The sequence below is a fragment of the Tiliqua scincoides genome, chromosome 3 (genome assembly GCF_035046505.1).
Source record: "Tiliqua scincoides isolate rTilSci1 chromosome 3, rTilSci1.hap2, whole genome shotgun sequence".
Taxonomy (NCBI): domain Eukaryota; kingdom Metazoa; phylum Chordata; class Lepidosauria; order Squamata; family Scincidae; genus Tiliqua; species Tiliqua scincoides.
The window spans coordinates 139,706,810-139,720,044 of record NC_089823.1 but is presented as its reverse complement, the minus strand read 5'-3'; the positions used below and the strand labels follow the sequence as shown (position 1 = coordinate 139,720,044).

The 13,235-nt window shown below is 43.7% G+C and overlaps 1 protein-coding gene across 1 annotated transcript in view; it reads right to left on the bottom strand.

Moving 5' to 3' along the window:
• Positions 1-5,842, bottom strand: part of CSGALNACT2 (chondroitin sulfate N-acetylgalactosaminyltransferase 2) — a 47,900-nt gene extending 42,058 nt beyond the window's left edge. Inside the window, exon 1 of the mRNA XM_066620398.1 lies at positions 5,829-5,842. The gene's annotated coding sequence lies outside the window, so the exon portion shown is untranslated. The remainder of the gene's footprint in view (positions 1-5,828) is intronic.
• Between the last annotated feature and the right edge of the window lie 7,393 nt (positions 5,843-13,235).

The window sequence follows — 13,235 nt, the reverse complement described above, 5'->3', positions numbered from 1 at the left end:
ACTTTGAAACATGCTTGTAAAGTGATATGTACATGTTAAAAATAAATATTTGCCTTCTGCAACTCCTTTCACAGAGAACAGATTCTTTTTCTTCACTAAGTGAAAGAAATCGCAGTAGGAAAATACTCTTGGAGAAAAGGCAACAAGCTTGAAAATCATTGGACAATTCCAAAAATAAATAAATAAAAATAGAACCAGTCTCCCTACAACATCTTGGACTGTTTCCCTCTGGTTTTTCCATTCAAATGGTGACTAAACACTGGTTTGTTTGGGTGAAAGAATACTTTACCTCAACTTCCTTAGAGTGTCACTTCCCTTCTTATTTTAGAGGAAAAAGAAAGAGCTAAAAAGTCCAAGAAAAACCGCTGTATCAGTAGCCTGGGTGCTTGAAATGACAATGATCAACTGATAAAACCCACATAATGTGTCACTTTCGACGAGCACGTCAAGGTTCTTACTTCAGTATGTCATATGAGCATAAGACTTTGGACACAAAGTACAATCAGTTCTCTCTAGCTGCAAATTTGCTATTCACAAATTCGCTTACCTGCAAGGGGCAGAATTGCCACCTGCTTCCTATTATCTGTGACTCTGTTCTCGTTATCTGCTAATACCATGCACTTGGGATGGGAGGGCTCAGTGCAGCCACAAGCAGGCAGGCAAGCAGGGGCAAGAGAGGTTGCAGGATGAGATGAAGAGCCAGAGGTCTGCTCACAAACAGAAGGTAGTACCAATGCCATGCAAGGGGAGAGGAAGAGACGCCTATACAGTATACAACAATATATGGTCGATGGGGGAAAGGGTAATTGCTGAACCTTCACAACCCTGGAGATGAGAAGTCTCTTGAAAGGGCTGAGGGCTGCTCTGGGGCTGGAGCAAGTACAAGGCGGGTGGAGGAGGAGGAAGGGTGAAGCAACCCTCTCCCTATTGCTGAACTCTGAGGCCTTGTTTTTGGATTCGCAACTTTCAACAAATCAAGAGATAGCCAGCACGGAGAAGAAAGTATCAGATATTGGAGGTGTTGAACCCTCGCTATCTCCTAGTCCCATAGACTTCAAGGAAAGATTCAGGTTCATAGAATGTATGGTGAAAAGTGTCCCCGAAACCTAACCCCACTTTTATCATAGGCTCAATGATTCTGTATCCACTACGTTTTCCAGGAACCTAACCCTAGTGGACAATGAGAAATGACTGCATATGAAATGTCACTCCTCAAGGTGTTGCATGCCACCTATTAGAATTCTATTTGACTTAACATCATTTCAGATTGTTTAAACAGATGTGATGAATAAAATACTTTGCTTCAGCAATTCTTATACAGTCATATCAGATACTGCAAAACAGTAATTTGGCAAAATTTACTAGAAAGATTTATTGGGCTCCCCAGCACTGTCAAAAGGAAAATCACAGGCCTTGAATCAAGGCTTACACTTTACTGTTCCACAGTTTGCAATAAAAGAACTATCCCTGGGACCTATCCTACAGGAAAATCAAGGAAGAAGTCATTAAACCGTAGGGAATGAAGAGACTCCCTTTCCTCTGCAGGCTTACTGTTAGTCTACCCACATTCTGGCTATGAGAAACCCTAACTCACTGGCACTGTGATAACAACTTCTCTATTTCCATCATCCTGTGCAGGAGTATATAGTAAAGGGGAAACTGAGGTCCAGGGTTTCTCCTACAGCAGGAGCTGTGATGTCAAGAGCATTCAGATGCTACCTGAAACATTTTTCAAGACTCGACCCCAAAAGAGCATCAGACTCAGCAAAAGGCAAACTAAGAAATTTGCCTAAGGACACACATCTTTCTGCCTGAGAGACAGAACGTTGCTCTTGTTACATTAATGCTACAATTCTAGGCATAGTCTGGGGGGGGCGCATGCCTAAGGGGCAATGGCTGCGACTGTGTTGTGACACAAGCTTCTGTAGCTCAAAATCTTCTACACCACTGATACTGTGTCCCTGTTTGCAGTTGTCTGAAGTTACAATGTATGGTCAGTAGGGAAACCCAGGATGTATGACTTAACTGGAAGTGTAAGAGCGCAACTTTATCTGGAAAAGATTATAGGGCAGGGAGGTGCTTGCTGCTAACAAGGAGTACATCCGCCTAATTCCTGCAGGACTATGAAGCAAGGAACCCTCACTGCCATTAGAGCAATCCATTAAAACAGCAGTTCTCAAACTTTCTGGTTTCCGGAGCCCTTTATGCTCCCAAATAGTGTCTTGGAGAGCCCTACTAGAGCATGCACAGATTCTTAGGGAGCACCACACAGTGGCATAGAACCAAGCAGATAGCGGCACAGTGTGCCTGTGGAACTTCTGAAGGGGTCTGAGTCCCAGGTCTCCTAGGAGGTATGAAAAACTGCATTAAAACTTAGGTACCACAAGGGCGGTCTTGACTTTGTTGAATATTTAATACTTGCCAAATAACATAAAAGGTAGTCAACCCACATCAAACATTGCTTCAACCTACTAGTGGCCCAGTGCTTCCCAAACTTTTTAGCACGATAACCCACTTTATATAAATAGTTAGTTGGCAACCTCCAGTCTCGAAAGACTATGGTATAAGCCTACAGCACTCGGTATTCCCAGGCGGTCTCCCATCCAAGTACTAACCAGGCCTGACCCTGCTTAGCTTCCGAGATCAGACGAGATCGGGAGATAGTGTTCAGTATAAATAATAATAATTTAAACAATATGATGCCGTCAGTCAGCAAACCTGAGCATGGTTTCTAAAGCTTTGTGGGCTGCATCACACCCCAGAATGCCTTGCAGTGCCATAGCTGGTGCCCGGCCCGCTTGATCATTAGCCAAGATTTTGAATTAGACATTAAGAGTTTCATCTTATTACCAGAAGCAACTACTAGTCCATAATTCACGGAGTTCAAATACAGCTGAATTCAACTGGTGCAAATCAGAGTTTTGCAAAGCAAATTACTTTTGCTTAAGTAGATCCAAATTAAAATTCTTCACTAGCCATAAGACATTTTCTTCTCAATCATAATGACCCTGAAACTGCGACTACAATCTGACAATTTACTAGATGTTTTCCCAAACATGACACAACATGCTGGATATCAGAGACTTGCTGCTAATAGTATTGTAGCCACTCTTTTCTCCTAAAGAAAGAAAGGCCTTTAACAGTACAATCTTATCCAATGTTTACTCTGAAATAAGCCCCACTGTATTCAATGGAGCTTACTCAAGGAAAGAACGCATAGGATTACAGCCTTACTCACTTTCATTATTTATAAGTACTGTAGTGAAATAAATAATAGATAGATGGCACTTTGAGCATCCAAAGCATTTTATAACTATTATATTGTTACAATTCTTTCAAAACAACCCTGTAATGTAGATTATTATTCCCGTATTACAGATGGGGTTGACAGGGAAAAGAGGCTTGCTTAAGGCAACTTAGGAAATTCATGATAGAAGCGACATTTGAACCAGGGACTTGCTTATTCATAGCTCAGTCTCCTAGCCAGTACACTACACAATTCTGTAACAGAGTCAGTTCAGTTGGTTCTTCTCCAAAAGGCCGGGGGGGGGGGGGGATGTGAGAATAAGGAGATGCTTTGTTTCAGTATAGCATTAATAAAAATTGCTGATCAAGTGATCCAGTCCCACACCAGAAGGAAAAAAATCTTTGTTCTTTGTTAAAGTACTCAGTTTCTAAAGAAACATGCTCTAATTTCTAAATGCTGTCTAGCATACTATTCATTTACCAACTCAGACTTCTCACGCCTACAACAGTACTTAGAGGTAGCCTATTCCAGAAGGGATTTGGAAAGAAGGCCTGAAGGAAGATGGACTGAACTGATACCCAGAGGTGAGATCTGAAAAGATGAAAGAACAAAAACCAATAAAAGAGGACTAAAGTATCAATAACTCCAGTCTGAGGAAGAGAGAAAAAATATACCATAAAAGTACATGGCCAAGTGCTACATCTCTATTAAAACAGTTTAACCATCTTTTCATCTACACCAGGGGTCTCCAAACTTTTTGGCCAGAGGGCCGCATCAAATATCTGGCACGGAGTAGAGGGCCAAAAAAAATTTAAATGTAAAATTTATATAAATACATTAGAGATGGAACTTAGATCAGTGAATAAATGAATGAATGGACTGATTCATTCAATCTCTCTGGCCCTTAGAACACCCTCCGGATGCAACCAGAGCACAGCTTCAATCATGTTCGGTCAAATAGGCCAGAGGCTTTGAGGGGACAAGAGACTGGCCATGGGCCGGATAGAGGCTGGCCGCGGGCTGCATCTGGCCCCCAGGCCGGGGTTTGGAGACCCCTGATCTACACAATCAGAATGGGAGAAACAGATGATGTTTTCCCATTCTTTCAAACAGCTCCCCCCCTCCTGGGGAAGACTTTAGAAGCATGATAGCAACAGCATAACAGAGAAGTGAGATTTTATGCATTAAGCCTACAAGAAGGGACTAGGCAAGCATGACTAAGAGAAAGAGAAAGACTAAGAACTAAGAGAAAAGGAAAAATACTGGAAAATCTCACACACTTTTAGTAATCTTTTCTTGAATAACCAGGATTAGCCCATTAAGAATAGCTGCTAGACAAACAGTCCTACTGACAAGCAATAAACATTATAGGCCATGTAGCATTAGAAAGAGTAGGAAGGGAACACTTACCCTTTACCAAGCTACCCTGAAAGCACAGTCTATGCATTTTTACTCTTAAGTTTGCCCCACCAAGGTCTGAGAGCATGCAAGACTGCAGTACTACACACAAGTATTAGGAAGCAAGTCCCATTGAACACAGTGTGGCTAATGTCTGAATAGGACTGCACTATAAAGGCATCAGTGGATTGGCATTCAGAGTCATGCAGTCTAAACTCCAAGAGGAGTTCAGGGGAAAAGAAAATTAAAGGTTTTGTTTATAGAAGTTGTTGGGGGAGAAAAGATTTTAAAAAGGTACAGCAAGGCACAGGATAAAGGAGGTCACATTTAAGAAAAAGAAAATACAAGCACTAAAGTAAGTAGGGGTGTGTGTACGGGTGTGGCAGTGGTGGGAATCTACACACCTTACACATACTGTATTAATACACACACCATTGGGGAGGGGGGTGGCAGGGAATAAGGAGATAGCAAATATCAAAATATGGTATCTATCTTCTCTAAATTCTCTGGTCCAGAACTGGTCTGTTTCATCAAAAGGTGGAGGAACGATTTGAGCAGCAGCTAAGGTTGCCAACTCTGACTAATGCTGCAGTCCTATCCACACTTATCTAGGAGTAAGCCCCATTGACTATAATGAGACTTACTTCTGAGTAGTCATGCACAGGATTGGGTTCAAGGCTACAATCCTCTCCACACTTACCTAGGAGCAAGCCCCATTGACTATAATGGGACTTATTTCTGAGTAGACACACATAGGATTGGGCTGTAAGGCTGCAAACCTATCCACACTTACCTAGGAGTAAGCCCCACTGACTGTAATGGGGCTTACTTCTGGGTAGACATGCAGAGGATTGGGCTCAAGGCTACGATCCTCTCCACACTTACCCAGGAGCAAGCCCCACTGACTCTAATGGGGCTTACTTCTGAGTAGACACGCCACCCCTGGAGACTGCTCCCTCCCATACACGCTGCTGGATCTGCTGAAGTCTCCCGGGTGCTTTCAGGGCTGCCTGGACGTCGCTACGGACTCCCGAAGCCCCTGCTGACCAGCCGCGGGGCGGGCAGGCAGCACAGAGAAGCCAGGGAGGAGGGACGAGCTGCCTCCCCACGACAGACGCAGAGGGGCTGCTGTCACGTCAAGGGGGGACCGGGAAGGGGCAAGCGAGGGAAGCGCGACACTCACCCCAGCCAGGCAGGCAGGCAGCACCCCCTACTTCTGCTTCTGCTTCTTCTTCTCCGCCCCGCCCGCAGAGCAGAAGCGAGCCGAGCGAGCAGCTTCTCCTGCTGCTGCTGCAGGCTGCGCCGCGCAGCAGCGGCCCCACTTCCTGTGAGCAGGCGAGGAAATGAGAAGGAGGCGGCGGGAGCAGCGCTGTCTCGCCTCCGCGGTGGCTCTCCGCCCGGCCGCCACAGCGCCTTAAAGCGACAGGCACCGGGAGGGACGGCCGCCGCCGGCTCCAGCCTCCTCCGCCCCGGGGGCGAGGGAGCCTCCCCGCCCTCCGAGGACACGCGTCTGCCGTCCCCGCCCTGACGCCTGGCCTCCGCCCGCGAGCCCCGGAGGTGACACCGAGAAGAGCCCCGCGCGCTGCCTTTGCACGGAGCGCACGCAACACCCCTTCACCACACATATCTGCACACACCACACAACACCCTCTCGCCACAACACAAAACCCACTCACCACACATACTTACCACATACAACACCCCCTCACCACACATACCCGCGCACAACACCCACTCACCACATACAACAACACACAACACCCACTCACCACACTTATCTGCACACAACACCTGCTCACCATACACACAGAGCCTCCAGGAACAAGGCTGCAGTTCTGTGCATGCTTTCCTGGGAGTCTATGCCACTGAACTCAATTGGACTTACTTCTGAGTAGACACACATAGGATTCGGCCCTGAGGCTGCAATCCTGTCTACACTTACCTGGGAGTCAGTCCTATTGACTATCAGGGGATTTATTTCTGAGTAGACAAGGCTAGGATTGCACCCTAAGTCACATCACAACACAGGAGCCCAGGCAGAGGTGCTTGACAGCACAATCCTATGCTTGTCTACCCAGAAGTAAGTCACAGTGGTGTTTACTCCCAGAAAAGTGTGCAGAGGATTGCAGCCTGAGGTGGGTCACAGTGTGCCTCACAGTTCAGCCTCCTCCAAACATCATTCCCTCTTCTTCAGACATTCCTGGGGCATCCTTCAACACCTCTCTTATCACACTGCCATAGTGGTCTCTCCCAGCCTTGTGAAGCATTTACTGCAGTGTTTCTCAACCAGTGGTATGGGTACCACCAGTGGTACTTGAAGTGGTGCCTGGTAGGACTTGCGGGACCCCTGGATCCCTGCTTCCTGGCATTGAGACCAGGAACACGACACAACAAACAATGGTAGGAGACTTCAAAGCATGCTTTTCCATACTCAAAAAAGCCTTCCCGTCCACCCTGAGGCTCTTACTGATGTTTGTTGCATCACATCTGGCCTCCCAAACTAAAAGTAACTGGCAATGATGTCATCGCCAGTTACTTCCAGTGGTACTTCCAAATAGGTGGACCAAGTAAAGTGGTACGGCCAAGAACAAACATTGAGAAACACTGATCTGCTGTAAAGTGCTTCACATAATCTCAGTTGATCCTAACAACAGCCTTGCAAAGAAGGCTGGCATTGCCACCATGTTGCAAGTAGGTGCTTGGTTGAATAGGCCCAGAGAACAGTGGCTTGTCTGACAGTGTAATCTTACACATGTTCACTCAGAAGTAGTTTCCTCTGTGTTCAGTGGGGCTTGCACTCATATAAGTGTGTACTGCAGTGGTTCCCAAACTTTTTAGCATCAGGACCCATTTTTTTTAAACAACACTCTATTGGAACCCTCCTAGGTTTACCAGACTTTAATAAAGGAGATCTAGTAAGAAGTAATATTTTATTTCAAAGCAATAATAACCAGGAAAAAAACCCACAACATGTACACATGCTTGCAAACTGCAGGAGGAGCTGAGCTCTTTGCAGGGTAATTAGTAGCTACAGTACCTGATTTTTATTTGATCTTTCCATCACCCTTTGGCAACCCACCAAAAATAAGGTTGCAACCCACCAGTGGGCCTTGATCCACAGTTTAGGAACCACTGGTGTAGTGTATAGGACTCTGGATAGGATTACAGCCTCAGAGCATCAAGTGCATTTGTGAGTGAGGTAAGATGAGATGGAAGCAGTGACTTCACCTAGTAAACCCCTGTCCTACCTCTCTGCAGAGAAGGGAAAGTAGCACTGGTCCATATACTCTTGCACTGCATAAGCATACAGGCAGGGTTTTTAAAAGGACATAGGCTCACTTGGGGTGGGGTGGGGTGGGCCATGCTGGAAGAAGTGAGGTCCTATCCCTCTTTGGCTGCAGTAGTAAGAGCAGGAGGGGCCAGGAGTCACATGGGAAGTGTTTGGTTGGGAGACAGAGGGAGGAAGTGGAGGGCCGCCCCTGATGAGTGGTTAGTCTGCTTCTGGCTGCTGGAGAAGAAGGAGCAAAATTTTAAGCTTGTAGTTTTTGCAAGTCTCTGCAAGGGATCCCAAGTCTTTGAAGCCTGCAAAGCTTCCCCCCCCCCCCTTGAACTTACTAGCACTGGGTATTAGTGCCCACCCTGAGCTTACAGTTGTTACACATGCTGGTTTACCAATGCATTTGTTTCTCAATTTGGTGATCACTGCTCTGCCTGATCTAAACTGGCCTTGGGAAAGGGCTGGAGTGGTGCAATTACAGGAGTATATGTTGGAGGAAACTGGCAAGGTTTCTTATCGGTACTATTTGCTTCTGATGGAAAGGCTCCTACTGTCCTTGAGACAAAATAACTCAGCAGTGGTGGCTATATTATCTTGGAGTTCAGTGTGTGCTTTCACAGCAAAAGAACCAATCTTCTTTTTGATCCATATTAAGCAGGATTGTTAAGGCCCTCAGGAGAGGTGGGGGAGTCTACTCTTTAGGGTAATTGCAGTGCATCATTATTAATTATATAGAAGTGTGCCAGTATGACTGAAGTTCTTTTAGGATGGTACACAGAAGTGATTCCCAGTCAGACCTGCTTGTCCTGCTGTAGCAGGGATGAAAATGTACAGAGCAGGCTTTGCAGGACAGAACTGGAATGGGAGCCATCCTGCACTGCAAAGCAGACAGCAGGTAGAGGACAAGTTTGGGCATTGCAGGATTCGGTAGAAATCTTGGGATAGATATTGCTTTGATAAGTGGTCAGAATCTAAGTCTTCTCCTTCATAGTGAAGGAGGCCTATCCTATCCACAGTGTCTAAATCCTATCTTTCAGCAGTAGGCTTAAGCAGAGTCCCAGCTTGAATCTAAGCACTCCTATGTGGCAACCTTTCGCATTTTTTCCCCTCAAGCCAAGAATTCAAAGAGCAGTTGCTGTGGCTTCAGATTTGTCTCTTGGGGAGTTGGAGACCCAGGTTTCAGGGACAATCAGTCACCTTTCTCAGGGTGGCCCACAGATTTCCTTAGATTGGGCCTCAGGAAGGTTGGGAATGCAAGGTCCCGGAAGAAGACTCTTGTTACATTTCTCTAGAGATCCTTTCTACTTCAGAGTCACTGTATGATAACCAAAGATGGTAACATAACACCTCTCTTTATGCCCAATTTATACTCATCTGCAGCCATGCCATATCTGTTATTGATAGCTGCTTCTATGGTTCTCTCATGCTCTTGCACTAAGGAAATGTATGACTTGCAATGTGAAAACAATGCCACAATTTACAATTTTACACCAGCAATGTGCTAACTGAATCTTATCTTGATCACACAATATTAGCAAATGTACTAATCTACAAGGCTTTACTGGAAAAGATCAGCTCACTGTTTCTTTGTTAAAACTAGAGAAATTATTCTAACCTGTGAATTCTCAGTTGAAGTGTTGTCACTACTGGAATAGCATAATGGGGTATTTGAGTATTTTGAGGCACATTATTTATACCACTGGAAATTTAAGATGGGTTGTTTTTCCTGGGTGGAGGAAGACATCCTGGGTGGAGGAAGACAGAAATTCTTAATCCTATATCACAACAAATAATACATTTAGACATAAAGTGAAGTAGGAACATACGCCAGAAGAATCCACTGAGATACAAAGAAAATGTAACTCTAATTTTAGAACTCTAATTAGATGTAACTAATGTAACTCTAGTGTAACTCTAATTAGAACTCTAATTTCTAAAAGAAAATGTAACTCTAAATGTAATAGTAATTTTGGCAAAGGGGTGTTTCTGAGAAAATACAGATTGCATTCAACTTTGGAGAAGCTCTTAAAACTGAAAGACACAGGGCCCAAACCTATCCAACTTTCCAGTGCTGATGCAGCCATGCCAATGTGGCATGCGCTGCTTCCTGTGGTGGGGGGACAGTCACGGAGGGCTCCTCAAGGTAAAGGAACATTTGTTCCCTTATCTTGAGGCTGCATTGAGGCTGCATCAGCACTGGAAAGTTGGATAGGATTGGGCCCACAGTCATTAGCTTAATTTGCCAGAGGGTTTTTTTTCAAAATTCCGTGGTTCAGATCTTAACAGAGAAATAATTTCAACAATGATTCCCATGTGATGCTACTTTTATTGTTGCAAATTAGTCATAATTGGCATAGCCTACATATGCAGGAGCAATTTTGAAACACTCCAAAGTATTATTCTAAAAACACTTTCGAAGTCCTAAACTATTTTATCATAAATCTCTCATCTGGAGTTTTGGTATCAATTTAGTATTGTTTAATCTAAAAAAATTCAGGTATTCTTGATCAGTCACACATTGCCATCTAGTATTTCACTGGAAATATGTAGCCATATATGATATAGTGTTATAACTGAATTGATTTTTCCATCCTTGCCATCCTTGAAATCCAGAACACCGTTCTATCCAATATAGAACAACTTAGATTTACGGGTCTTTGCCTTCCATAACTGATGATTATTCCCGGCTGTGCAATCCATTTCTGAAATATACAGTGTACCTTTTTATTCCACTAGCTCAGTGTTTCTCAAACTGTGGGTTGGGACCCCACTAGGTGGGTCACGAACCAATTTCAGCTGGGTCCCCATTCATTTCAATATTTTATTTTTAATATATTAGACTTGATGCTACCATGGTATGTGACTGCATTTGGGGAAATATTACAGACCTGTACTTTTAACAAGCTACTATGTATATTCTTTTAACAATGATAGTCAATGTGACTTACTCCTGGGTAAGTGTGGGTAGGATTGCAGCCTAGGATTGTTAAAAATTTTCCTGCTTGATGATGTCACTTCTGGTCATGACATCACTTCCGGTGGGCCCTGAGAGATTCTCATTCTAAAAAGTGGGTCCTGGTGCTAAATGTGTGAGAACCACTGCACTAGCTTGAGCTAGTGGCTTACAGTTGCTTTACTGCAAGTAGTTAATATATTCTCAGCTCTGAATCTACACCTTTGCTCCCATCTTCCATTCCCACAGATCTATTTATAGTGCTGGATATTGCAAAAGAGACTAATATGTCAGGCTGCTAAGCTCTGAAAATCAGGGTACCTGATTTCTAAAGGAATCCAAAGAAGGATTTATTTTAACCATGCACATCTACATCTATCCCATCTACATGTGTTGGGATAGCTAAAATATTTTTCCCCATGTTTAAGAATAACTTGAGTTTTGCGCAGAAACGTACTGTGAAAGATTCCATGACAGTGATTTACAATCTTGTCAGAAAATGTCGCATTTCTGACAAAATGAGATAATTGGTCTTTTGTTTATTTAAAACACATCAGAGTACGTTTAAAATGTGAAACACTCCCACTAAGATCTAATATCTAATGTTTGGATCTCATGGACGTAACCCACCAACATATTCACTGGGGTATCAAAATGCTTAGGGTACTTCCCCATCAAATAGAAAGCTGAAATTCAGTGTACATATAATGCATAGCACATTGATTATGAGAAATCCCTGAAAATAGTACTTTCTTTAACCACTTACAAATGCTTCTTCCTGCATTTGGTTAGACTGAAAAACTGAAGAGAAGACTGAAAGATTTAACAAAAAGGAAAGGTTATAAGTCGGGAAAAAATTCCCTGAAAATCCAACCATTCCCTGTGCTTAAAGGCACAGCATTCTAAAAACTTGGCTGTGTCCTGAAGAGGCAGAAGCCCTCTCTAGAGGAGACTGCATCTTTAAATGGCCCTGCCTCCTGCTAGAGGGAAGGGCATCCCTAAAAGATCTTGGAAGCCTCCCCTCTATCCCCAAAATAGTATTTTCTTTAGCATTTTGCTTACAAATGATTCCTGCATTTGGTGAGTGCTGAAACTTTAGTCACCATAGTGACTAGTGATCAACCTGTCCAAAGTTGCACTACACAAAGGTTCATTGCTAACAGATATGACTTGTTCTGGTGAACTACCTAAAACACTTGATGCTCAGGCTTCAAGAACAAATGCAATAGGATTCTCTGGAATCCTATGAACACTAGTCCTTTCCTGGTGAATAAAGCTATTTCCTTTCTGCTGCACATCACACTCCAGTATTAGTCCCTTTAATATAGTGATGCTTCACTGGTGTTTATATTCACAGGAGTTCACGAGTTGGAATTAGATGTGGGTTCAAATTCCTACTCAGCCATGAAGCTTCCTGGGTGAGCTTTGGATGTTCAGTCTCACCTACCTCACAGGGTTGTTGTTCCAACAAAGCAAGCAGAACTGTACACCATCCTGAGTTCTTTGGAGGAAAGGTGGTATAAAAATGTGAAAATTAATGTAGAGAATTCAGAATACTGTATGCCATATTTTGTCACCTTTCAACATATTTAAATTAAAAACAGTTCTTTGGCATTTGGAACTTCCATGAACAATACAATTTGTATTACTCTTTAGTGTGTAGCAAATAATATGCCCATGAATTTCTATGGTGATAGGGTACTAAATGTGTGATTTACATTTTTCATGTAAACTTAGTTCGTGTACTGTTAGTGAAACATTAACAGTCTTCGCTAACGTCTAGTGCAGCAGTTTTCAACCTTTTTCATCTTATGGCACACTGAGTAGGTGCTAAAATTGTCAATAGACACCATCACTTTTGACAATTGAAAAAGCAATTGACAAATGGGGTGCTCCCATCCCCCAATGACCCTACTAATAAATGGCCCTCCTCCAAACGCCTGTGGCACACTTGCAGACCATTCATTCATGGCACACCACAGCACGCTGGTTGAAAACAGTTGGTCGAGTGACTAGCGAATGAAGCTGATGTAAAAGCTATACAGGCGGGTAGATGGACTTTCAGAATAAGAAACTTCCCATAAAGTGTTCACAATTACTCAGCTGGAGTTTGGTGTTGAATCAAAATTTGTAATCCTAAATTTCCATCATGGGGAAAACAAGGTTGAAACAGAGACGCCTGCGTTGGCTCGGTCATGTTGTGAGAATGGATGATGGCCGGATCCCAAAGGATCTCCTCTATGGTGAACTTGTGCAAGGAAAGCACCCTACAGGTAGACCACAGCTGCGATACAAGGACATCTGCAAGAGGGATCTGAAGGCCTTAGGAGTGGACCTCAACAGGTGGGAAACCCTGGCCT